The 28,000-nt window shown below is 43.9% G+C and overlaps 1 long non-coding RNA gene across 2 annotated transcripts; it reads left to right on the top strand.

The window, feature by feature from the left end:
- The first annotated feature begins 1 nt into the window (after position 1).
- On the top strand, positions 2 to 27,988 carry LOC120638570. Of its 2 annotated transcripts, XR_005660283.1 has the most exons (4): positions 2 to 89; positions 865 to 1,071; positions 27,213 to 27,411; positions 27,813 to 27,988. It is a non-coding gene; the product is annotated as an uncharacterized LOC120638570 (long non-coding RNA). The 2 variants fall into 2 exon arrangements; XR_005660282.1 differs by having other exon boundaries at positions 27,213 to 27,988.
- The last annotated feature ends 12 nt before the right edge of the window (positions 27,989 to 28,000 follow it).

Here is a 28,000-nt window from a genome sequence, read left to right as displayed (position 1 = left end):
CTGGGGGAGATCCAGGGGAAGCAGGTTGTCCCCCGTGAGGCTCCCAGTCTTCAGCCCCATTTGACGCTGCCTCCCGATTAATACTGATGGTAAGAATGATAACGGTGGTATTTGTTAAGCCCTTACTTGGTGCAGAGCACTGTTCTAAGCGCTGGGGGAGATACAGGGGAATCAGGTTGTCCCCCGTGAGGCTCACATTCTTCACCCCCATTTTACAGATGAGGGAACTGAGGCCCAGAAAGGTCAAGTGACTTGCCCACGGTCACCCAGCTGACAAGTGGCAGAGTCGGGATTCGAACCCATGACCTGTGACTCCCAAGCCTGGCCTCTTTCCACGGAGCCACGCTGCTTCTCTAATGTTGGTATTTGTTATGTGCTTACTGTGTGCAGAGCACTGTTCTAAGCCCTGGGGGACATACAGGGGAATCAGGTTGGCCCCCGAGAGGCTCCCAGTCTTCATCCCCATTTTACATTTTACGCTGCTTCCCGATTAATACTGATGGTAAGAATGATATTAGAGAAGCCGCGTGGCTCAGTGGAAAAAGCCCGGGCTTGGGAGTCAGAGGTCATGGGTTCGAATCTCAGCTCTGCCACTTGTCAGCTGTGTGACCGTGGGTAAGTCACTTCACTTCTCTGTGCCTCAGTTCCCTCATCTGTAAAATGGGGATTAACTGTGAGCCTCATGTGAGAAAACCTGATTACCCTGTATCTACCCCAGCGCTTAGAACAGTGCTCTGCACATAATAAGCGCTTAACAAATGCCAACATCATTATTATTATTATTATTATTATTATTATTATTATTAAAGAATGATGTGTCCCATTGTATTTCCTCACTGTGGGACTTCCAATCGGCATTGGCAGGCGTCCTGGGCTATTTTCATCTACTCTGCATACCCTGGATCTCCAAAGAATAAATCCTTCAATAATAGCTTCGGCTGCTGCAGAGGAAGAGCATCTGATAGACACACTGATATACGTGCACAGACATCCTTGGTGTTTGAAGCAGAGCCCACCGCTGTTGTTTACCTATCCGTGACACCGAAAAGACCAAAGTCCCAACCACACCAGGTAGGTAACAAAGATGGTCCTTTCTGCACCACTGCATTGGTGGCACCTGGTTTTATTTTCATTTTGTCTCCGATTCACATTCTGAAAGCTTTAGCTCAAAAAGAGTCACTCCTTTTCTAATTTCGATAGGCCAGAATGACCTGTCTGCCGCAGGTGTCTCCCAAATCCTAGTTGCGCCACCACATTCTCTGAAGTTGGACGATATTGAATCCTTAAAATGTTTCCAGTGACGCCTGAGCCTTTGATCGCCCCATTTCTGCCCACCGTAGGGCAGATGTTTGGATATCCTTTTATATTTCTTTTCTTCACCTCTGTATTTAGCAATTCCTGGATGACCAGCTTTCAAAAGTCTCCTTGTAGACCAGAAGGGTATTTTAACATTAGCATCCAAATCCCTTGGTGGATTCTGCAGTTTGGCGGTAAAGACTGAAAACAGACCTGGCCTACTGCACAACCCTGATTTACTCCATTGGTGATGAGCAGCTCACCCAGGACCCATCGATCCAGGGTAGGGAAAAGAGCGAGTTCTGCCCATAAATCTCCTCCTGTCCTTGGACCAAAATTGTCCACGCTACCGTGTCCTCATGCCTCTCAGGGAACGGGACTCCGCTCTTGTCCAGAGTCCCAATGAGAGAGGTGGGAAGGCAGCGGTGGCCTCCCTTTATCCAGGGAAGCGGGAAAAGAGTTCAAAAAGTGGGAGTTTAGACTTGGAATCCCAACTCCTGACTCACCACTGCCATCTCTCTCTAAGTCCTTCCCATCTGGATTCCCACAGTCCTGGGCTCTGTGGGCTAGGCAGCCCTCCTCCTCCCAGTGAGTGGGACCCTGTGGAGTTGTCACGGCATGGACCACTCTAGAGAATGTTTAAAACAATCCACCCACTTGCTAGAGCCTCGCCTACTTCCCAGTAAATGGGTACCTCCTTCCCGTGGGAGGGCCGTTGGATGGGTTTCAACCTCCGTCCCGTTGAAAATACCCAATCCGGGTGAGCAGTGGCACCCAAAATTACAGCTACTGGGGTGGAAGGGAAACCCAGATATTTGGGGTTTAAGAAATCCTTGCTAAATATGCCATTGCCTAACTGAGTGGCCGTGCTGAAATAACAGTAGGAGGGAAGGACACACCTCTGCTCGGCCTCATGAATTAGCATCTTACCGTGACCCCAGGCTTAAAAGCAAACAGCGCCTCCGGGAAATCAGGCTGAGAGCTTAGAGGAAACCGGAGGAGGCCACAAGCGAGCCGACCGATATTATTTGATTTACCGGTTACCACAATGAGCAACTTGAGTAAACTAAGGACTCTCCTGGAAACCACCGACTTTTAAAGAACAAATAAAAAATGAGAAAACTTGAAAAAAATCTTCTCCAAAAACCTCTTTGCCATTAAAGGACTTTGGTAATACGCCTTTTCCACTTAGATGGTCTATTGAGCAACGTATACATCGTGTATACGTTCCCTACGTACGTACGTACACTATCCCCTTTCCACTTGTAAGTTTATGCGGACAGTCATTCTTGCACAGTCTCTAGCAGACAGGGACTCGGAGTCTACAAGGGGTCCCTGGGGGGAAAAAAGATAGCAGGCTAAATTCAGCAAATGCTAAACAACAACGGGAAAGATTTACCCTTCATTCTTCCACTCCTCAGCCTCCTTTCATTCCAGCCCGGCTTTTCTTGTTCAGACAGTTACCACCTTCCCAACCTTCTCAATGCAGTGCAGACGGGTTTGTCCACGTTACCAGTGAGGGGCAGGGGCAGTCATGGCCCTCAACCCTGGAGCTCCAGTGGCAAGCAGGGACTGTCTCTATCTGTTACCGATTTGTACATTCCAAGTGCTTAGTACAGTGCTCTGCACATAGTAAGCCCTCAATAAATATTATTGAATGAATGAATGAATGAATGAATGAATGAATGAGCTCTGAGCTGTGGGTGGCCACGTTTTTGCCGGCCCCCACTCCGGCAGGAAGGGGAGCCTGTCCTTTTCGATTCTTCAGTATTTGCAAAACACCGTTCCAGTCGAGGTGACACCCTGCAGATCCAGTCCAGCCCACACCTCACCTCAGCTGACGGGGGAAATAGTCAGAAAAAAGGAAATGGCCACTGAGGTTACAGAATCGATAGTGAAGGTTTCTGAGCAAAGAACCACCTAGGACATCTTGTGTGAAAGAAAGGCTCAGCAGGCATCCTGAAAGTAACTGGCTAACACTAGCAGCAGAGACCAGTGTTTGCCCTCAAGTGGGTTTTCTGTATAAAGTGATTGTGTCCACTTCTGCCCATCCATCTGGTCATTTTTTGCATCCGTTGCCCCAGCAGATGTCAGGGACATGACTGCAAATGGAGCTGTGTGAATCACTAGCACTGTAATCAATTCCTTCACAGAGGTCCTCAATCTCAAAGTCTTTGGGACTGGATCAAGGCTCCATTCTGTCCTTGATGGTGGGAGATTCCCTCAGCAGGGGACTGGAATATTCTGTGGTAGGCGTTAAGTGCTTGCTACATGTCAAGTGCTGTGCTAAGCACTAGGGTAGATATAAAATAATCAGATCGGGCAAGGTACTCATCCCACATGGGGCTCACAATCTAAGCGAGTGGGAGTACAGAGGGGTTCTTCCCATTTTACGATGAGGAAAGTGAGGCCCAGAGAAATAAAGTGACTCGCCGAAGGTCATGCAGCAGGCAAGTGGCAGAGCCAAGGTTAGAACCCAGGTCTCCTAACTCTCCGTTCTGTGCTCTCGGGAGGAAACTAGAGCACATGGTCTCTACCGTGACTGCTGTGAAGCTTCTCCACTTGTAACCCCAGCACAGCTTTCATGAAAAAATAAAATAAATAGCATTGTTCTGGATATTGGAGAAGCTTCACAGCTTCTTGAACCTTTCAGTTAGTAACTCGAGAAGATGTATGAAATCAGAAAGGATTTACATGTCGTAGCCTTCAAATTAATTTTTTAAGGTTTCAATTCAGCATTTTAAATGTATTAAATCTTATTGACAACATCAATTTCAATACTTTTGGACTAAATTCCAGCTAAAGCAACCAAGCTGCATTAAAACCATGTGCAAGAAGTCTCCATTCTAAATGGAGGGAACATACTGCTCCCTAAGACTGACTTCCCTCAGAGATGTTTTACCCAGGATGAAAGTTCCATAAAGTTTCATTCCCAAAAGTAAAAATTATTGGGAGTCTCCACCAGCTCTGGAAAAACTATCAGTAGAAGGTGAGCGAGGCAGGTGGAAAGTGTAAGGGGCTGTGAATCAGGAAATTTGGGTTCTAGTCCCTGGTTTGCCATTGACCTCTAAAGTGACCTCGGTCAAACAAATAAACCTCTCTGTGCCTTGATCTCCTCATTTTTAAAATGGCGATGAGACAGCTTGTCGTGAGCAGGGAATGTGTCTGTTTATTGTTGTATTTTGACCGTGAGATCAGTGTGGGCAGGAATGTGTCTGTTGTTACATTGTACTCTCTCAAGTGTTTAGTACGGTGTTTTGCACACAGTAAGTGCTCAGTAAATACGATTGAAGGCATGTTGTACTCTCCCAAGTGCTCAGTACAGTGCTCCAAAACAGTAAGTGCTCAATAAATATGACTGAATGAATGAATGCCTGCCTCTTCCCATTTCACAGGGATGCTATGAGGATAAAGAAGATAATTGAGGTGGAAATGCTTTGGAAAAATGAAAAAGCAATCCACAAATGCTAGGTGGTGTTATTATTTCCTGATGATATGGGCTTTTGGGTTGTCTGTTGTGTCTGTGGCTTGACAACGACTAGTTCTATATGTACCCGGAAGTTTGTAGTCACTTGGAGGAAGCATTAACTGAGGGTAAGATTCAAGAGTCCCAAAGAATCCAAAGGGTGTCAATGAAAAATTCCCGGGGGCTTAATTCTCAGGGCTCCATGCCTTCTATTCCCTCTTTCCTCCCCACATCTTCACCTCCCCAAATTGAGTTGTTGGTAGTCAATCGCCCAAGCAAGTAAATACAAGGATCCAGAAAGGGTCTACAACCTCTGCTGAGAAAAGAAGGGTATCCCAAGGAAGCTAGCTGTCTGGGCTGGCTGTTTTGGAGGCAGTATGACCTAGATCATGGGCCTAAGAGACAGGAAACTTGAGTTCTAATCCCAGCTCTGCATTTGCCTCCTGTGTGACCTTGGGTAAATCACTTAACTGCTCTGTGCCTCATTTTCTTCATCTATAAAGTGTGGGTGTGAGTGTGGTGCAGGGGACATATGGGACAACTGGGGGGAATGAAATTCCTGTTTTCTCTACCTCTTAGGCTGTGAGCTTCATGTGGGACAGGGACTGGGTCTGACCTGATAATCTCATATCTACCTCAGCTTTTAGTACACTGCTAAATACGGTACTTTACAGATACTCCAATTATCATCATCATCATCGTTGGAATAGTCGAGTCATATTTTGAAATTCTATCATTTGATACTCTTGACCTCATAGTTTTGCAAACCTGTTCTTTTACACTTGAACAAGTTTGTTTCCCCAGTTTCAGTCACCTGACTTCTTGAACCTCGCCATGGTCAACTTCACTGAGCCGTAGAAATCATTTAAAATGTGATGCCTTGGAAGTTAAAGAACGAACATCACATAGGCACAGTGCCACGGGTGACAAGCTTAAAATAATCATCTCATTTAAAGCCACCCTCTTAACTGTGAAACACTCCGGCACTGCAACAAAAAGAACTTCACCTTAGAAGCCTTGGATTTCAAATCTTAACTACAACTCAAGGCCAAGTTAGGTCCAGATTACTGAGGCAACATTGTTTGAAAGTAGGGGCAAAGGGGCAGCCATCCAGGAGGCCAGCAAACGGGGACCCTTAATTGCAACGGGAGAGCTCGGGGTTGGAGAGCTTCCCGGGAAGCAGGATCTTTAACTGATCTGTCTTTGGTTAAGCTTGGGACATGTCACCCAAGACTCTGTGTGCTGCCTCTTTGCTTTATCTCTGCCGTCCACCAGGTACAGAAATAAATCACAGTTTTAATAGCCTGCCTGCTTACAGAGCCAGCCAGCTCCTCCATGGTAACGCGGGCCAACGTGCACCGCCGGCCGCGAACAATACAATTATGGCTCAGACGGGCCCATTCCCTACGGATAGCGTCAGCGGTTTGGATTTGGGGAGCCATCTTTTGATGAACAAGAGATAAATAATGTCCCCAGACCACTAAATAGCAATCTCTGCTGCTTCAAGCTCATCCGGAAAGCCAAAGTATTAGCTTTATTTCCTTCTTTGTAGAAGGAGCAAGGCAACCTATTATGAATTTTACTGCTGCCGGCTTGTTCTCTTCAATTATTTATAAGCAGGAAAAAATAGGCTTTGGAAACAGTTCAGCGAGAGTTGAGGTGATAAAGTAAGCTCTCACAGAAAGCTGTGTAGAATCATTCGCCTTCTCCTTTACTTTGCTTGATCTTTGAGGATCCTGGAGTTCCTTGGGTCTCTGAGGACACTGAACTGCAAAGAACTGAGATGGTTTGTTGTGGAGATGGCTAGCAGTTGCTAATCCTTCCGCATCAGCACCGCCGTGATGCAAGTCCGGGTTACAGCTTCCCTGTCGTTCCCACTCCTCCCCCTGCTCTAGAGATCATCTACACAACGGCCACTACTCCCCTCCCCTCGACTCCTGGGGCAATCCCAGTTCTAATAATTATGGTATTTCTTAAGTGCTTACTACGTGCCAGAGTAGGGGTTGAGCTTTGACTCGCGGAAACAAAACAGAAAAATTGAGCCTGGAGATCTCTTCCCCTACCCGCCTGCCTGCTCCACCTGTTTTCTAGACTGTGAAAGCCTCAGTGCAGTCAGAAATCAGGCAGTCAATCAATCGTACGGTTTGAATGCTTACTGTGCACAGAGCACTGTACTAAGCATTTGGGAGAGTGCAGTGCAACAGAGCTGGAAGACACAGTTCCTTTCCATAAGGAGCTTACCAGTCTAGAGAGAGAGATGGGCATCAGAATAAATTACAGATACGGACACGGTCGATCAACTGTATTTATTGAGCGCTTAGTGTGTGCAGAGAATGGTACTAAGCACTTGGGAGAGTATAATATAGCAGACATTGAAATAAATTATGGATATAATAGTGATGGTATTTGTTAAGCGCTTACTTTGTGCCAAGCACTGTTCTAAGCTCTGGAAATGTACATAAGTACTAAGGGACTGAAGGCAGTGTGAATAAAGGGTACACATCCAAGCACAAGGGTGATGCAGAATGGAGAGAGAGTAGGGGAAATGAGGGCTTAGTTGGGGAAAGCTAACCTTCTGACCGGGTGATCGATCAATCAGTCATATACACTGAGCGCTTACCTTGTGCAGAAGACTTGTGAGAGTACCAATATAACTCAAGGGCCCTAGTGACCAGGATTACAGCAGGGACATACATTCGGCTGGGATTCTTAAATCCTGTTAAATTCAGTTACGAAACACGTGCACAGGTGCTGGGAACCCTTCTCCCCAGTACCACTAGTTGGCTAATACAAACAACTGGAAGAGTGGGGAGAGAAATTTCTCAACTATTTACTTTGTCTTGTATTTTAAGAAAGAATTGAAGGAGGAGAATTCCAGAATCATCTTGCCAGCATAACACTACCAAGGTCAGCGCAATTCTCTCTCACTAGCGTTCAAAGACACAAAGAATAGCATATTGTTTCAGAACACTAGCGCCCATTGACTTGAACACAAAGGACTCTGAATTCTAATCTCAGTTCTACTACTAACACTTCTTGTGTCTCACTTCCCCAATAGAGTTAATGAGGACTAGAGGGTGGAGTTGGGAGAGAAAGGAATAAAACGTTAAATGCATCTTCCCCTTTCTCTCATTTTCTTTCATGAATAGGTTCCACGAGAGGGCAGTAAATCATAGCAGCGAAGGGCATTTTTTTCCTTCCACTGCCAATATCGATTCCAGAAATAAAAATGAGTCTTCTGCCTTTGAAAAGACCCAGTTTCCCGTTCTGACAATATTTTATCCTAAATTCTTTAAGCATCACTTCGTAACTGCAAAATACTATGGTTGTTGTTTTAAAGCTTCCTCTTGAATTTACTTTCGGAAGCTAAAAAATTGAATATCTGTCAACAAAAAGGACTAGGAGAAATAAAACAGTGTTGGCAGTCTTTCAACACTTCAACTTACCTGTGACTCCCCATGATTGTAAATAGTTCCAGACAAAGTACGAGGTGCTTCCCCACTCCCTACTGATGACTTCTCTACAACGTCAGGGGCTCTGAGCTGAAAGGTTTCATCATAGCATTGACATGTACCACTCCTCCCCAGGGATACTAGCCTGGCTGCCAAATCTTGGCAGCGACTGAACTAGGAAGGAGTTACTCTCATCTGATCTAGAATAAAGAAGATCTCGGGCCTGAGGGTGAATGTGATCTTAAGAGCCAGCGATTAGATTTTAAACTATTACTCATTTGCTTGATTTCTTATGGGAGGAAGAGGAAAGTTCTTTTAATTTAATTTCCACTTCCTAGGCCCCCTAGAGCTCTAAAAAGCAAGTCCCTAGCATGGTGGAAAGCTTTGCTTTCACATCCACGTTTTCGGAAACGAAGCTCTGCCGGGTCACGGCTTGGTCATTTAAATGCCTTTTCTAGATGTGGCCAGAGCAGAATCACAGAATTATCCACTGCTTGGGTGTTAGCCATCTCTGAAGATGAATGATAAATCAGACCGACTCTACCCCAAGTTCTCATCATATTTAATGATCATTGATCAGTGTGAAGCAAATTGAAAGCACAAGGAAGAGCAAGCGCAAGAGGAGATTTGCCACACAACACTCAGGGTGGCTTCTGCCAATTCTGCCACCGCTCGGGCATGTGTGGTGATCCATCTCCAAGGTAGGGATGCCTGTAGCCTCTGATTTGGGCAGATAAATCCATTCGCCTCGAACACTCGAAACTCTGCCGTCGATACTGACTCTTCAGGGTTCTGTCACTTTCTACTACTCTTGTTTGTGTGGGCAGGGAACATTTCTGCCAACCCTGGGGTATCGTACTCTTCCAGGTGCTTAGTACAGTACTCTGTACACAGCGAGTGCCCAATAATTATGACAATCACTCGTCCTACCTTCAAAATCTTATTGATGGCACGTTCCTCCAAGAGGTCTTCACTGACTAAAAAATCAACTGTATCACCCCCAACGAAGTCTCACCCGCACCAACGGGGGAAGGAGATGACGGCAGGCAGGGAGAAATCCATATTCTTCTTGTTAATCCTAGACCAGATGAAAGTAACTCCTTCCTAGTTCAATCGCTGCCAAGATCTGGCAGCCAGGCCTCATTTCCTCTTCTCCCATTTCCTTCTGCATCACCCTTCCACTTGGATTTGCTCCCTTTATTCACCCATCCATCAGCCCCACAGCACTTATGTGCATATCCATAATTTATGTATTTATATTAATGTCTGTCTCCCCCTCTAGACTGTAAGCTTGTTAGGGGCAGGGAATGTGTCTACCAACTCTGTTATATTGTACTCTCCCAAGCGCTTAGTAAAGAGTTCTGCACACAAAAAGTGCTCAGTAAATACAATTGATTGAGTGATCGATTGACTGATTGGCTGACTGATTGTTCACTGGTGCTTTAAGGGGAATTAGGAAGCACTAAGGGAGTCGTCCTGGCCCCCATGCCCTGATTACAATGTATATCAGGAAAGTGGTGAAGAGCTTTGCTTTCTAATTTTAAATCAAAGGACCTTCCTTTATTTAACTACCTGGGAATCATACAAGGGGGTGGGTACCAAAAAGAAAAAAAACTGGTTGCATGTATTTGCTACAGTGAAAATGGATGGTTTAGCCAAATGACCTTGGGCCAAGAAGAAAGGAAGAAGGTGACAGCTGGGGAGGGCTGTTTGGTGGAGGAAATCCAGATGTAAATACTTATCTTGAGAATTTAAATATATGGTGAGGAATACCATGTGAATCTTCATAGGCTTACATCGAGGAAAAGAGTGCTAATGGTTTCCATTTTATGCAAAGCCCTTTTCAAGGAACTCCAAACTCAGCCAATAACTTGCTTACCTTCCCAATGTTCCTTCAGATTTTATCACCATTTCAAAATGGAGACCTTGATTTCTGGAACGGTAATTCCCTAAAATTACCAAGTGAAGCTGCAGCGGAGCTAAGATTGGGAGGCAAATCTCAGTTACCCCACCTAATTCTCTTATCCTTTAGAATAAAACTCTCCACTTGAATTTCCCCAGGCCACATGCACGTGGGTGATATAGTTCAATATGCCAAATATGAAATAGAGGCTACTCACAAACTTTGCAAGTTAAAATTGGATTTTTTTTAACCCCCAAAGCTGTTTCTTCCTGATTGTTTTTTCCTGTCTAGTCCTTCTACCTCATCCAGTCTCAGTGACCCACATCTATTCCACCATAAGTACATAGGAGAGAAGAGGGTGCCATACACAGGCAGGAGGAAAGGGAGGAAATCAGAAAGCACTGCTCAGGGTCAACTGAAGACATTTTAACCTCTAGCTGAAAAGAAGAGACAAAGGAGGCAGTTGAATCTCGAGGTGAGAAACGGAAGTTGGAAAGGAGTCAGAAGTGTGCTCTTAGTTTGTCTATATGGCAGAGCTGGCCCTGGGGCTACTAGGAACCTTTGCCAGGGCCCTAGTATTCGTGGCTTGGTTTGGAGAATAATGAACTAGAGTTTCCCATGACTGAAAAGTTAAAAAATTGGAACTCCAGAAAATGTTCTCTGCCATTCTGGGCAAATACCGTTGGAGAACATAAACTCACTCAGACAGCTCTGTGCTTTCCTGTGACTTTGACTTAGTGTCAAATCTTTGGTCATCCATCACTCCTGACTGTGAGCAGCTCAGCTGCTCAAGGTCAAAGTGCTTATTCTTTCCCAGCAGTAGCAATGTTTGGTGCTGTAAGCAGACCTTTCCCAGCTTTTGAAGGCCAGTAGGGTAACCGTGACACGCATTCCACATCCTAAACAGAACTCATCTTCCCAACCAAACCCTGTCCTCCTCATCACTGAAGACTCCACCACTATCCTCCCTGTCTCACAAGCCTATGACCTTGACACGATCTTCGATTCACCTCCCTCTTTCAACCCACATATTCAGTCTGTTACCAAACCCTGTTGGTTCTACCCTCACAACAGTGAAAAAAAATCTGCCATCTCATCTCCATCCACCACTGATGCAAGCATTTACTATATCCTGCCTTGACTACTGTGTCAGCCTCCTCACTGACCACCCAGACTCCTATCTCTCCCCACTCCAGTCCTTACTTCAATCTGCTGCCTGGATCATTTTTTCTGAAAAAAGGTCGGTTCACATCTCCCTACTCAAGAACCTCCGGAGGTTGCCCATCCACCTCTTCATCAAATAGAAATTCCTTACCGTTGGCTTTAAAGCACTCAATTAGCTTGCCCCCTCCTGTCTTACCTTGCTGATTTCCTACTGCAGCCCAGCTCTCCCTCTTCGTTCCTCCAATGCCAACCTACTCACTGTACCTCCATTTCGCCTACCTTGCCACCACCCAACTCGTGGCCTATGTCCTCCCTCTGGCTTGGAATTCCCTCCCCCGCTCATATATGACAGACCACCACTCCCCCAACATTCAAAGCCTTATTAAAAATCACATCTCCGGGAGATCTTTCCTTACTAAGCAATCATTTCTCCTGAATCGCCTATGCACTTGGATCTCTACCCTTTACACATTTGATACTCATCCTACCCTCAACTCCACAGCACAAGCGTATATATCCATAATTTATTTTAATATGCTCCCCCTCTAGACTCTTGGTGGACAGGGAATATTTCTACGAACTCTGTTACACAGTACTCTCCCAAGTGCTAGAGTTCGCTGCTCTCCACATTGTAAGCCTTAATAAATACTATTGATTCTGATATTGCTCCACTGCTGACAATCTCTCATTCCCACAGACATGAGTATTAAATTGGCTGATTCAATTTTTAGTCTACTGAAGGATGCTCGGCTTTCTAATCAAAATTAATTACACATTCCAAACCAATTTTTGCCGCTCAGAATCACCTTGGCTTTGTCAACTCATTTCAGAATCCTTACTCATGGCATTAGCTTGTTACCAGTTTCAAATCTCCAACCAAGGAATGAGGGTCTCTTCCCTCCTGCTCTTTCCATTCTGTCCATGAGCTAGAGCAAACCGGTGATATTTTTTTCCACCAGGGTCCTCAACTCCCAGGGACTCGGAATATGCCTGAACAGTCATGGCTGATCTCTAAGGTCTCAAACTTTGAGGACACTTATATTACTCCATTATTCATGCTTTATAGAGGTGTGATGAGCATTAGTAACAAGAATCATTAATTCCACTTTTCAAGAAATAGAGTCTGAGGTAAAAAAAAAAAAGGGATGAAATGTCTTGACTACTGTCACATATCAAACCAGTAGAAAGTCAGAAAATGGAACTGGAATTCTCCTGGCTTTTTTTTAATGGCATTTGTTAAGTGCTTACTAAGTACCAGACATTGTTCTTAGTGCTGGGGTAGATAAGGTGATCAGGTTGGATACAGTCCATATCCCACAAGGGGCTCATAGTCTTAATCTCCATTTTACAGCTGAGGCAACTAAGGCACAGAGGAAGTGAAATGACTTGCCCAAGGTCACACAGGAGACGAGCGGCAGAGCCGGGACTAGAACCCAGGTCTTTTTGACTCCCAGGCCCGGCTCTATCAACTAGGCCACGCTAAGACCAATCAATTAATCAGTTGTATGTATTGAGCACTTCCTGAGTGCAATAACAGACACCTGGGTACTTGGGGGAGACAGGGCAGGGTAGAGTAAGAGCAAGGAATGGGTTAGCCCCCTTCTGCTTAATCCATCAAGACTCCGCTAGCTGGGTCTCTACTCCCCATTCTGTGGCTGGATGTTCATCGACCAGAATCTTTTGATGCATGTCCAGGAAATCTCAATTAACAACAATCCATCAGTGGTATTTACTGAGTGTTGAGTGTGTGCAGAGCACTCAACTAAGCACTTGGGAGAGGGCAATACTACAGAGTTGGTAGACACATGCCCTGCCCATCTGGAGCATATTAATTTAATGGGGAGACAGACATTAAAATAAATTATAGATATGTATGCAAATACTGTGGGGCTGAGGGTGGGGAAAATATCAAGGGCTTAAAGCGTGCAAATCCAAGTAGAGAACGGCGTAGAGGGGAGAGGGAGTCGGAGAAATGAAGTCAGGGAAGGCATTTTGGTGAAGATGTGATTTAATAAGGTTTTGAAGGTGGGGTGAGTAGTGATCTGTCATATATGAAGGGGGAGGGAGTTCCCCGCCAGAAGGAGGACACGGACAAGGGATCACTGGCAAAATAGATGAGATTGAGGTACAGTGAGGAGGTTGGTGTGGAGGAGCAAAGTGTGTGGACTGAGTTGTGGTAGGAAATCAGTGGGATTTAAGGTAAATTAAATTAAAGTAGGAGGGGGGAGTTGCAGCCTTAATATAAATCATACTAAAGATCTGTTGTGTCGGTTGTTGTTTGTCTCTTCATAATAGTCCAGTTTTATAACTTCCATCTGACAAATGCATTTTAGGGGTAGCTCTTGACATTTAACCTCATTGATTTTAAGGAGCCACTTTCAGTCATTTATTCATTCATTCAGTCGTATTTATTGAACGCTTTGTGTGCAGAGTCTTTTCCATTTTAGAAAATACCATACATGACCACTTAGAGGTGCTAACATTGTCACACCAGCAATAATCAAGGACCTCAATGGCCAAGACAAAGAAATCTCAACCATGCAGACTTTAGTGGTACAAATGGAAGTAGCCTCATTTCCACCCAACAGAAGGGTGGATTTGCATCTCTTTCTGATTGACTAAAACTCCCACAGCTTGGCCTAGTGGATAGACCACAGGCCTGGGAGTCAGAAGGCCAGGGATTTTAATCCCAGATCCACCACCTGCTGGGTGACCTTGGACAAGTCACCTCATTTCTCTGTGCCTTAGTTGCAGAATGGGGATTTAGTAGACTGTGAATCCAATTTGGGGCAAGGACTGCATCCAACCTGATTATGTTATATCTACTCTAGAGCTTAGCACAATGCCTGGCACTTAATAATAATCATAATGGTATTGGTTAAGGGCTTCCTTTGTGCCAAGCACTGTTTACCTAGTAAGTGCTTAACAGATACCATAAACAACAAAACAACAACAAAAAACTCTGGCAGATCCAGGGTTTGGCTATGGGATTGACTAGGAAGGTGATGACGATTCTGCCATGCTGCCCAGGAGTGCTCTAAGATATGTACTTACTACTCTCCAAAGCCCACTGCTTGCCCGTCTAGACTCTCGAGATTAGCCTGAGGTTGGGAATGAGCCCAGAGGTCAGGGCCGGAAGCTGAAAAAAAAAAACCAGAGATGCTGTTTGTGTTGACCTCTGAGTTCAATAATGTTGGTATTTGTTAAGCGCTCACTATGTGCAGAGCACTGTTTTAAGCTCTGGGGGAGATAGAGGGTAATCAGGTCGTCCCACGTGAGGGTCACAGTTAATCTCCATTTTACAGATGAGGTAACTGAGGCACAGAGAAGTTAAGTGACTTGCCCACAGTCACACAGCTGACATGGCAGAGCCAGAATTCGAACCCATGACCTCTGACTCCAAAGCCCAGGCTCTTTCCACTGAGCCACGCTGCTTCTCTTCAAGAACAGGGTGTGGCCAGGGGCTATTGCTCTGTGACTCCACGAGTGTGACCCCGGCTGCAGGGTGCTTTCCCTGTAAATGCTAGTGATCCCAAGAGCTTGATTTGCCCTATTCAAAATTGATTTTTCTAATGGAAGTAAGTCTCTCTCCTTCTCATACACAGAGAGAGAGAGAGAGAGAGAAAGCTTACACTCTATTTTGTCTTGTTCCTGGATGCTAAAATCTTATATTGAGATGAAAGAACATTCGGGAGCTGCTTAAAGAATATTTCTTAGCTTTGGATGGTAGAAATGTTGAATTCCCTTCAGCATAGCTACTGCTGTATTTTCACTCCCTCCTTATGACTACAGCTGCTTATTTAGCATTTCTCAATTACTTTCTTGGCATCGCTGTTAACAACAGAAGTGTGCTGTTGATAGAGTAAAAATGTAAACGTTCTTCTTGCATCCTGCATTCGCAGACAGAAAAAAATGTTTAGTGCTTAAATCATGTTTCTCAGAGTTTACACTAATGAAAAATTGAAGAGGTTGTATGGATTGTGGCCTGTATTTGACCCGCACTGTTTATTTATCCCCATCAACCGGCGATTAATACCTTTCAGAAGTTTTGATCCTTTCTGAGAGTTGAGAATTTTGGCTTCTCAGGATCCAGATTTAGGCTGCAGATTCTCACCTAATATCCACCAGTGGACTAGATTCTGAAAAGAAAAATGTTTTTAAACGAGATACAACTTTATATCCTGTATATAACCCACAAAATAATAATGATAACACATAATATTTACTAAGCACTTGCTATGTGCCAAACATTGTGCTAAGGCCTGAGGTAGACACTTGAGTCATAATCTGATTTGGCACAGTTCTTATCCCACTGGTACTCCCAGGGAGGAAGAAAAAACCAAAATTACTTAGTCTCATTTTACAGATGAGGAAACCGAGGTGCAACGGAGGGTAAGTGATTTGCCCAAGATCCCACAGGAAGTTGTGACTTGCTCAAGGTCACCCAGCAGACGGGTGGTGGAGCCGGAATTAGAACCCTGGCCCTCTGACTCCCAGACTCATATTCTTTCCACTAGGCCATTTTGATTTCAGTCATGTGGTCAGGCTAGTGAATGTGGGGCCGGAGGCATCAATAGCATAAAAAAATCCCACCCTTCTAATGAGGGCAGCTGTCTATTGTTTCTTGTTAAATCAGGAAGAAAGATAAAGAGGAAGGACAAAGAAAGAAATAAGGGAAGATGCTGTTTGTTGATAGCAGCCTCCCATGGGCCCAAAAGGTTCTGTGTGGAACATTTCCAATCAGAAAGGCAATAACTGCCCTATCTTGTACTTGGCAGGAGGCTATCATCGAAGAGCTCAAATCATCACTTTTACGCTTCCACTCTAAGGTAGGTCAGTGGGAGCCTGGCGTTGTTTTCTCCATTTTTCAGCTGAGGAAACTGACACAGAGAGGTCCCCTCTCAAGACCATAATGAACAGACTAGATGTCTCCTTGTCCTCAGGACAACATGCAGAGAAAGAAATCTGAAAATGGCAAGGGAGATTCTGACGAAGTCTAGGATCTCTGGAAGAGGCATTTAGTGTCTAATGGCTAGGGCTACAAGCTTCTGAGTTTCATACTGCATCTGAGTTCCTCCAGGCCAGAAATAAAGATTGGAAATGGGCAAGGGCACGGTAGTTTTTCTGCTAGTTTATGATGTAGAGCGGAAACCAAGTTATTGTCCCATAGAACTATGGGCTCTGCAGTGCTAAGTGGAATAAAACCTTGTTTTTGCCAGAAAAGCCAGAGAAACCGGAGATTGGAGTCCTCTAAACTATGAGCTCGTTGTGGGTGGGGATCGTCACTGTTTAGTGTTGTACTGTACTTTCTGCAAGCTGCAAGCGCTTAATAAATAGGATTGAACAAATGAATTTTACAACTTTGAACAGAAAGGATCTCTGGGCTTGGGAATTTGGGCTGCAGGGTCAGTAATGTGGGAGGAGGAATGACAATAGAGGAAGATGGGGCTATTGGGATGAGCAAAAGGAATTGGGAACAACTATGGAGGGAATTGGGAATAGGAGGGGTATGGTTAAATCAGTAGATCCCGGTGATTAGTAGAAAGTAGAAAAGGATCTGAATATGCCAAGACGTGAGTAGAGAGGAATGTGAATTTGAGATCACTGTGGTTTACAAGCTGGAGCAACAGAGGAGATAAAGAGCTATAGGTCATGAAGATAGTAGTAAAAAGGTCAGGAGGCAGCAATTGTTGGGAAGAGAAATACCAGAAAAACAGAAACGAAAAAAGAGAAGGGCGAGGAGCCACCAAAAATTTCTGAACCCCTTAGGTGACGGGAGCAGCACAAAACTGCCAGCAACCACAAGCAGCAGCTGTCAATCAGTAGGATTTCAGGCCTAATCACGAGGTACACTTACCAGCCAAAAGAACCTTTTCTGCACAGGCAAAGTAAGGTAAATAGCAGCTGAGATATATAAGTTGTCATTCAAAATCTTCACTTCGTTAAAGATGAGGCTATAAATATTTGGGTATAGACAACTAGCCAGCAGGGGGTTTTTTTGGAAGTTCTGCAGCCATATCTTTAAGATGTCTTTAAAAACCCAAGGCCAATAATGCATCTTTGTTTGTGTTTTTCAAATTTGAAGAGCTCACAGTATTTTTTTTTCCAATCACTGGTGTTATTCAGAGCACACAGCCACATGTGCTGCTGGAAAGAAAATTGAATTAATAAATCAGACTCCTATTCTATCTACAGCTGCTCTAGCCAGCCATGCATAAAGCTCAATTAAATGATTAATCTCCTGAAGTTTCTGGGAGTTACAAGTTTTATTTTTAAAGATATAGTTAGTTGCCTCTTAAAGCAAATTGTATTTGAAAGTCAGAGTAACTATGAATGCTCTCTGCCAGAAAAGAAATGCTCCCCTCTTAATGTAGTTATTGTTAAGCACTTATTGTATGTCATGAACTGTACTAAGCACTGGATTAAGCCATTCTGGGCAGGAAACTCTGCTAATTCTGTTGTATGGTATTCTCCCAAGTGCTTAGTACAGTGCTCTGCACACAGTAAGCAGTATTAATCTTTTGATTGGGGTTGATACAAGATAATTGGGGCCCACATGGAGCTCACATTCTAAGTACCAGGGAGAACGGGTATTGAATCCCCATTTTGCAGTTGACGAACTGCGGTGCAGAGAAGTTAACTCACTTGCCCAAGGTCACACAGCAGAATAGTGGCAGAGCAGGGATTAGAACCCATGTCCCTTAACTCCTAGACCTGTGCTCTTTCCACTAGGCCATGCTGCTTCATGAAGGAATCTGGGGTCGATGCTCGAATCAGGGCAGCGGACAGGGAAATGGGAGGTAGCAGGCACCTTTCTTGAGGCAATTCCCCCGTCTGAAAGTTGATGGCTGTGATAGCTCGGCTCTGGAGAAAATGACAAGGAGTGAGAGCCCTGCTGACACTCTTAGAGAACAATAGGATTCAGAGATGAGCCAGCAGCAATCAAGTGAATAACTGCAAATGGGGCAGGATATGAGTATGGACAGCCAATATGACAACAATTTTAGGTCAAGGAAGGGAAGCCTTTGAAATATCAGAGAAGAGATTAAAGTCCAGTGATCCTGGCCAGGGAAGGTGGAAAGCTTCAGGCTGGAACCATTGTAATAATAATAATAATAATGTTGGCATTTGTTAAGCACTTACTATGTACAAAGCACTGTTCTAAGCGCTGGGGGGCGGGGAATTCAAGGTGATCAGGTTGTCCCAAATGGGGCTCACAGTCTTAATCCCCATTTTGCAGATGAGGTAACTAAGACCCAGAGAAGTTAAGTGACTTGCCCAAAGTCACACAGCTGACAAGCGGCGGAGCCGGGATTTGAACCCATGATCTCTGACTCCCTAGCCCATGCTCTTGCCACTGAGCCACGAAAGTCAAATAAAGGTTAGGAATCTGGGATTTAGATAAGAAAATCCAAAGTTTTTATTAGTAAGTATTGTTTGGTTTAAACTGTGAGAGGCAGCATGTGGAATCTAAGTTTTCTAGCTTGTATAAAACATTGTGTATGTGGAAGCCAATTAGGATTAAATCCAGGCTGAAGTTTTATGATACTTGGCTGAGTAGAATCTTCTGAACTAGCCTTACTTTTCAATATCAAATTAGAAGGTGGATCAGAAGCAGCATGGCGTAGTGGATAGAGCACGGGTCTGGAAGACAGAAGGTCATGGCCTCTAATCCAGGCTCCACCACTTGTCTGCGATGTGAGCTTGGGCAAGTCACTTCACGTCTCTGGGCTTCAGTTACCTCATCTGGAAAATGGGGATTGAGCCTATGAGCCCCATGTGGGATAGGGACTGCATCTAACACCATTTGCTTGTAACCACCCCAGGGCTTGGTACGGGTACTGGCACATAGTGAGAGCTTAAATACCTCAATTATTGTTAGTATTATATCCCTCCACCTAAAAAAACCCCTGTGGACTCTTGAAAATGTGCTGCACCTCTACTTGCCGGTTGTCCTCCATGCCCTAGTGGAAACTCCACTGGCAGAGTTAGAGAGCTCGAGAGCTGCCGCTCAAGTCACCAGCACTACAGTCCATTCCTTCCAGCAGGGCCTCAGACCTGAATAATAAGGAGAATAATAATGGCATTTGTTAAGCCCTTTTTATGCCCCCAGCACTGTTCTAAACTCTGAAGTGTCAGGCCCGAGGTTCGTCCTTTGTTCTCGGCGGGAGAACGTGTTGGAATAAAAGGTTGGACACGAACCGTGTAGTATAAAGCTTCTTGAACGTATTCCTTGCAGCTAATAAATGAATGAATTAAAATAACACTGGTGATCAAGTTACACTATAATTCTAGTTGTCATTTTCTAGACTGCGAGCCCGTTGTTGGGTAGGGATTGTCTCTAACTGTTGCCGAATTGTACTTCCGAGCGCTTAGTACAGTGCTCTGAACATAGTAAGTGCTCAGTAAATACAACTGAATGAATGAAGGAAGAAATTTAAACCTTTTTCTCTCCTAAATCAAGCTGGAAAGCAGCAGGCTGTATCCAACGCGATTACCTTGTATGAACTCTTAGAACAGTGCTTCGCACACAGTAAGCGCTTAACAAATACCATCGTTATTAACTCTAGCACTTAGAACAGTGCTTGGCAGGGCTTAACAAATACCACAATTATTATTACTTTTATTATTGTTATTTCTTACCTCCTCCTAACAGTGCTTCATATTCTGTAAGGAGAAAGTACTCTCTTTTCCAAATTTCTAAGGAACGCCAAATCTTATCATTTTTCCTCATTGAGCCTATTTTCCATTGTATCATCTTGATCCCCTAACCTGGCCTGGACCCCCTTCAGTTTCTCCACATCCCTTTTAAAATGGGTAGGCCAAGACACAGCACAGCTCGGCATTTCTTTGGGGCCTAATGAAGACCTGGCCAGTACTGGTTGTTGGGTAAATGGCGTCACCACTCTTGTTAAAACAGCACAAAACCAATCGTCTAAGGTAAATCGGTTTGGATTCTTCAATTCATCAATCATGTCTTCTATAGAGCTACCTTTCTTCTGTATTCAAATTGGGTTCCTTAATGGACAACTTTTGCTTTCAGGGCAGTCAGAGGAAGCACAGCTTAGGTTCAGTTCACCTGGAAATAGTTAAAAAATGTAAATTGAAGTCAAGTTTAAACAGGGATAAAGGGCATCGGTTACAACCATGACAAGAAAATAATTAGGCTACACATCATCGTTAGAAGGGCTTGGAACAGGAGAAATCAAAACTCTGGTCTGGAAAAAAGAAAACAGAATTTATGGAACCGTCACCCTGCACAAGCACAAGATGAAATACTGATGTGACTCCTTTTTTTCTTTGCCTGCAAGGAAAGCTGTTTTTTACACAAACTGCGGTATATTTTTGATACTTTATAAATAGATCTTCCATCATTTGGTCCTCCAAATGCTGTTTTTCCTTTTCTGGAGTCACAGGGTACCGAAAGGGCATGACCTTTGTACATTGAAGTCGCTGTACAGTCAGTCCTTTTCTACTTTCAGTGAGGGATTATGGCTGTAGTGTGCCTTGATACATAACAAACCCCCAAATATACTATTAATGAAAACATTTTTGCAAAATTTTATCCCAGGGCTCATTATTTTCTATGTATATTCCTTTCCAAAAATTCATTATAAACTTCAAATCACTAAAAAAAGAAAAACACTAAAAAAAAAACCCAATCTAAAGCAAAAATCATCTGTATTCACCATAGAATTGTGTCGGTTTAAATAGGAAAATAGAATTCTCAAAATACTTTCATGGTGTCTGCCACATAAACTAAATTCACGAATCTTGGTGTTTGAAAGACTCAAGGGAGATTACCTTTTGTGAGGAAAATGCTCCCTCCTGTGAGAAGGGACTTTATTAAAGATTCTTTGGGAAATGACCACTCCCAAAGTTCTCTTTGGGTTACTGACCCCCAGGAAGGTTTTTTCCTCACACACAAATAGATTTTACTCTAAGGGAGCAGCAGTGTAGTCATCCTTGCACACGGAAACAGTGGGTTTCCCCTTAAGTATTCTCACCTTCGTGTTTGGAAAAGAGAAGCTACATCTGCAGGGTCTCGAAAGTCTCCCAGGCTGGGAAGATGGCCTCAGAAATGACTGCATGTTTCCCAGCCCTTAGAAAGGAGCTGTTCCAGGGGTAAATTCAACCTCATTCATTCCTCTTCTCTGCAAAAGTTCCATTAATTCAAATATGCCTTGATCCAGTCAGTTCTTAGATGATGGGATTTATCCAGATTATTTTAAGGATTGAGGCTGCAGGGTCGTATCCACCTCAAACCATCTAAAGGATGAAAATTTTTCCTCACGAAGTCGGCAATTATACTTGCAGAGCTAAAGTCTTGATTTTAGCAGTGTTGGCTGAAATGGGCAGAGTCTTTAACATTTTTCAAGACTCCCGTGCTCCCGCTTTCATTTCAAACTCTTTCGGGAGGGGATGGCAACAATAATGTAAGCATTCTGACTTGCTGGTGCTCTTCAGTCTAGACAGACCGATGAAGTACCAGGTGGGTGAATCGGCCATATTTTTAAGAACTTTTTAAGTTGAGGAGAGGGAGAAGAATCCGGCACTTTTGGCAAAGGAATGGGAGTCAGAAGGAGGCCTGGGCTCTCATCCCAGTTCTTGACCTCCCTATGCTCTAATTTTCCCTGCTGGAACACTGGGGTGAGGGAAACTTGCTGGCAATGCACCCTGTCTGCAGTGAAGGGGCTTAGGTAACAGCAGCATTTTTGGACTGAAGCTTGCAGCTTCTTCTCAACCAACCCGATGCTCAGGAAATAGGCTAGCCCTTCACTGTCATGGATGGATCCAGCCAGCCCAGGTGAAACTTCTTTTCTATTGCAAATGCACTCTATCCCTGACTTACCCCATCCCCACGATTCCCACTGTGGGATACCAAGGGGTTAGGGGACAGTTCAGGCCCGCCGTGCCAGCCTGCACTGGCCACTTTTTGATTTGCGGAGGTCAGGGTGCGAATCATTTGGACAGAAATTAAGCATCCTGGAATGGCAAGCGTAAAAATTTCCCTCCACCACCTAACCTCTTAGAGTTGACCTCACTCAAGTTCCCAGCTGCTCAAGGCCACAGCAATCATCCTTACCATTTATTTCCTCCACCATCTCTTGAACATTTTCCTTTCTGAATTATTGCTTCTTCACAAAGCTGCCCGTTTCTTGTACAGCTATAAAAGCTGCATATTAGGATGACATGGCTCTTACGATTTGGAATCGCACATTCTCCAAATGAAACTTCCTCCTGCAAAAATCACTAGTTTTTACTGCTCCTGTTCACAAAGTGTATCATGCATACAGATTTAAAGATTCACCCCCGCTAACCTCCACCAGTTCTGCCATGTTCCCCTCTTTCAATAGCCCTTCCTAGCAGTAGGTTAAGTCAGAGATAGGATCCAAGGAACTGGGCGATAAGAATGCTGTGGCATGTGCTGATATACTGTAAATTATTTGTTCTTTAAGATTCTGTTTGTGATAAAAGCTCCTGGCTGCTAAAATAATCTTTATTCTGTTTGGAGACTAATGTGGGCGGTTATTGCCTTCCTGAGTTTGATTTTATGCATCTGGATGAGTTTTGAATCAATCTGCTATGCAGCATTTGAGCACATTTTATGTTACTGCAGAGCTTTTTTTAAAAAAAAAAATCATAAACTAATAAGCAGCAGATAAAGCTTTCAAAAGAACCTGCCCAACGAGTCGGGAGCCTACTGTCAATACTGGAAAAAATAAAAGTTAGAGAAGCTCAGGAAAGACCAGGTGCATCCACAAACTTAGGGCGTTCTTTATTGCAGAGTTAGCAAATAGAAATTTTGAAGCTATCTTTCCAGCATCTAGGGATGATGTCATTCTGTAATCACAACTGTCCAAAGCTTCTTTATTGGAGCCCTGATTGCTCACCCTGCCAATCTCCAAACAGCCTGTTTTATTGGGAAAGGAATTTCAAAGCTATTAAACATGAATTTCTTAAGGCTGCTTTCAGTTGGAAAATAATATACTCTGTGTTTATAGGAAATTTAATAAGGGGGATCGAAACCCCTTTACAGACATACAAAATAGCAATGCTTTGAATTTACACAGCACATGTTTCTAAGGAGCTAAAGACTTTACTAATTTTTGTTTGGGTTCGATTAATAAAATGAATCCCTAAAACACTGCACTTGCAGTAGCGTGGCTCAGCGGAAAGAGCCCGAGCTTTGGAGTCAGGTCATGGGTTTGAATCCCGGCTCTGCCACTTGTCAACTGTGACTGTGGGCAAGTCACTTAACTTCTCTGTGCCTCAGTTCCCTCATCTGTAAAATGAGGGTGAAGACTGTGAGCCCCACGTGGGACAACCTGATTCCCCTGTATCTACCCCAGGGCTTAGAACAGTGCTCAGCACATAGTAAGTGCTTAACAAATATCAACATTATTATGACCTGATTACCCTGTATCTCCCCCAGCTCTTAGAACAGTGCTCTGCACATAGTAAGCGCTTAACAAATTCCAACATTATTATTATTCTAACCCCATTTTACAGGTGAGGAGATTGGCACCGGCAACATTATTTTGGTTGTTTTGCCATTTGGGAAGGGGCAGAGGAAGGGAGGTGTGATTGAAGTAAGCCTTCTGTGGGCAGGGACGAGGTCTACCAACACGACTGTGTGGCACTCATTCATTCGATCATATTTATTGAGCGTTTCCTGTGTGTGCAACTCTGTAGAGAAGCAGCGTGGCTTAGTAGAAAGAGCCCGGGCTTGGGAGTCAGAGGTCATGGGTTTGAATCCTGGCTATGCCATATGTCAGCTGTGTGACTGTGGGCAAGTCACTTAACTTCTCTGTGCCTCAGTTACCTCATCTGTAAAATGGGGATTAACTGTGAGTCTCACGTGGGACAATCTGATTATCCTGTATCTACCTCAGCGCTTAGAACAGTGCTCTGCACATAGTAAGCGCTTAACAAATACCAAATTATTATTACTAAACACTTGGAAGAGCACACTTTAACAAAAAACACACATCCCCCGCCCTACTCTCCCAAACACTGCTCTTTGCACCGTACACACTCATTAAATACTATTGATTGATTGAAGAAGGGGCGATACAGGAAAAATGAGCGGTGTCCATGTTGGCTCTATGGCAGCAGTTGCTGGCTGTGCTTAGAGGCTGTCGTTTCTCCCACTGCTCCGGCATTCTAGGTTTCTTTAGTCCTACCCTGCATTGGTCACCTGTTTTGTGAGTTCTATGGGTCCCCCAAGATATCTGTGAACTTGTATAGCGCTATTATGTTTAGCAAAGCCCTGTCGCATCAGTTAGCCCATTTAAACATCACAACGTCGCTGGGAGGGAGTCAGAAGGACCTGGGTTCTACTCCCAATTCTGCCACTTGTCTGCTTGTGCGACCTTGGGCAAGTCGCTTAACTTCTCAGTGCCTCAGTTAAGACTGTGAACCCCATTTGGGACATGGACTGTGTCTAACGTGATTACCTTTTATTCCAGTATTTAGTACAGTACCTGGCGCATAGTAAGTGCTTAACAGATCCCATAAAAAGAGGCATTTGATAGTTGAGGAGACAGAGCCAAGTTAAAGTAATTTGCCCAAAGCCACAAGGAAGGCAAAGAGCAGAGCTTGAAGGAGAACCCAAATCTTATGACCCACAGACCCAGGGTTCTTTCACCAGACTTTGTTATATCTTACATTCCCGCTGTCAATTCAGTGTTTGCACTTAATTAAATATCTTGCAGAATGAAATATTTTATGAAGCCAGTGACCAGGGAGAGGTTGTCCAGAAGCTCTACCAGCTTCCTCTATGCATCTTCCTGAGGGAGTCTGAAGCAAGAAAAAGGACCATAGGTCTCTGGCTGGATGGGATGTCTTGCTTACCTGACTGGTGAATTCTCGTTTCTCTCCGGGTTAATTTGCTTGTGGCTACAGTGGCATTTTGGTGAGAAGAATTTAGGAATCGAAGTTGGAGGTCTCGGTCTGGTTCCCAGAGAACTGGTGCCTAAGATAGAGCATAGTCAGAAGTCAGAAGGTCGTGGGTTCTAATCCCAGCTCCACCACTTGTCTGCTGTGTGACCTTGGGCAAGTAACTTCACTTCTCTGTGCCTCAGATACCTCATCTGTAAAATGGGGATTGGGACTGTGAGCCCCACTTGGGACAGGGACTAACTGTGTCCAACTTGATTTGCTTGTATCCATCCCAGGGCTTAGTACAGTGCCTGGCACATAGTAAGCACTTAAGTTCCACAATTATTATTATTATAATTATATTTTTAGAAATCATTATGGAATCAGTAGTGCCCAGGTGGTAGAAATGAACAAGCCTCTGATTCTGGGGGGTGCCTCAAAACCACAGTTGGTCTGGTGGGAGAATCAGTGGATGGAAGACACCAGGTATAAGAGTTTAATGGCCAGTTCTGCTTCTCATATATGTGTAACCCATAGCAAGATGTAAAAACTTTACCCTTCTTAAAACATGGTTAGTACTTCTTCACAAGAGCTGGGGGAGGGATGGGCAATCAATTAATGGTATTTACTAAGTACTTACTCTGTGCAGAACACTGAATTAAGCACTTGGGAGAGGACAGTAGAATTGATAGACAAGATTCCTGACCTCAAAGAAGTTTATAATCTGGGGATAATAGAAGTGAGTTGCTGATTCTCTTCTATTTTAAAGGATGTGTAAATCTGAGGTAAAGAAGTTTGTGAGGGGTAAAGGCTTGACAGAAGTGGTGGCTTATGAAGTCCCGTCCTGCAGGCTGTGTTCACATCCACCAATTATACGGCATCATATTTTCCCCAGATCGTCATACAGTGCTCTGCGCCAGTAAGTGCTCAATAAATGACATCGATTGATTAATCGATTGATGTCCAGAATGTTCTGTCAGCGGTGAGCCCTGGGGAGCCATCTATTTTACCCCAACTACCAAAAATGGACTGTTTTGTTTCCAGGGCTGCCTTCTCATTCCTTTCACAGCCTCTAAATTTATTAGAAACATTCTTTATGGAAAGGGTCAGCCCCAGTGAGACAGTCCTGTATGTTTAAAAACTTTCATTGTAAAGAACAAAGAAATCCCTCAAATAGATTAGATTGCCACTACAATATAAATGTACATTTGCACTCTTCATATATTTTTTTCATCTCTGCTTTAAAACCAAATGTACTGCTGAGATTTCTGAACAGGAAATAGGCAGTCCTCAGCTTTAGCCCTCTGTCAAAGGCAGGAAATGGCAATAATAAATGACAGATGCTTCAGAGCTCCTGTCTACCTAAGAAGCCAAATAATGATTCAGGAGTATGGCATATACTGCTCTTTTAATCAATTATTATTAATTAACTTTGGAGCCTTGTATCGCATTTAAATACCCACCTTTCTCCAACTGGGAGCAGGGAAATCATTTTGAAAAAAGATCAACCTGAAAAATGATAATTTAAGGCGGAATCATAAGCACCCAGAGAAGATAGGGCTTGAGCTCCTTTCGGATGATATGGAAAATTGCTTTGAGACAACAACAGAGCAAGAGGTTAGCAGACTGTACTCTGAAAATGAGAAACATGAAGAGCAAAAGAGAGAGTGGTAAATCACTGGGTAATTGGAGCTGAAGTTTTCCTAAAATGCCCTGAGAAAATAAGGCGGAAAGAGAAGAGTTGGATCATTCCTATACATAATGGAAAAAGGATGAAGTGATCAAATGCTAAAACTGGAGGGACACACCTCGCTATTTCTCATCTCCACCAGATTGTTGCCTCCATTGTGTTGGTCCTGCTTCTGTCTTCTGGGAAATGGGGCAAAAGGGTTCATCCTAGATTTTCTTGTGAGGAGAGTCGTTTAGGCGTATTCCTTTCTCATACCGCACCCTGAAAAACATCCAGGCAGCTACTCTGTGGTATTGAACTCTTAAAGAAATTAAAGCCTCAATACTAAATGCCAGCTTTATTTTCTCCCCTAACTAGGGAGGGAGTGCTTGCTAAAACTGACAGTTACCTGCCGGCGCAAAGAAGGGAAAAGAGCCATCAGCCAACCCTTTGACAAGAACCTTACCTGAAGAGAGAGAGTGAGAGAGAGACAGAGCAGGCCACCCAACTCATGGAAGAGAAGGTGAATGCCTACTGATTTCCAGAAAAAAGACAGTGAAAATTCTGGCTGTGGGAGGTAAGTGCAGGGATGGGAGATGTTTGATGATTTGGCTGGAAATTATCTGGTCAGGCGGATGAATAGGGTCAAAACAAGATGAACCTGCAACCTAAGAGTTTTAGCAAGGGGAACCTTCCTGACTGAAAGATCCACTAGGTTGTAAAACTGCTTGAGGGCAGAGATCATGCCTACTTACTCTATTGTACTCTTCCAAGTCTTAGTACAGTGCTCTGCATCAAGTACTCAGTAAATGGCACCGATTAATTGACTTGATCAACTGAGGGGTGAGCTAAACACCCATTTCTTGTGAGAGCTGGGAGCATAAACAACTGTTAGAGACTGAATAAAGACAAGAAGCTTTTCCTGTTGAGTTAATCCATTCATTCACTCAGTAGTATTTTGGAGTCTGTTCTGTTTAGGGCACCCAGATGGAGAGTTGGGCAAGAAGACCTCAGAGGATGAATTAGGCACAGGCCGTAGTCCACAGAGGGACTTGTGATCTAAAAATAAGGAGGAAAAGCAACAGACTCACAAGAAAGGATTGAAATAACGGAAGAAGACAACGACGACATTAAAAACACTAAGTTCTAACGTACGTTACGGATAA

The sequence above is a fragment of the Ornithorhynchus anatinus genome, chromosome 8 (genome assembly GCF_004115215.2).
Source record: "Ornithorhynchus anatinus isolate Pmale09 chromosome 8, mOrnAna1.pri.v4, whole genome shotgun sequence".
Taxonomy (NCBI): domain Eukaryota; kingdom Metazoa; phylum Chordata; class Mammalia; order Monotremata; family Ornithorhynchidae; genus Ornithorhynchus; species Ornithorhynchus anatinus.
The sequence above is the reverse complement of the archived record's forward strand: the minus strand, read 5'-3'. Positions and strand labels throughout refer to the sequence as shown.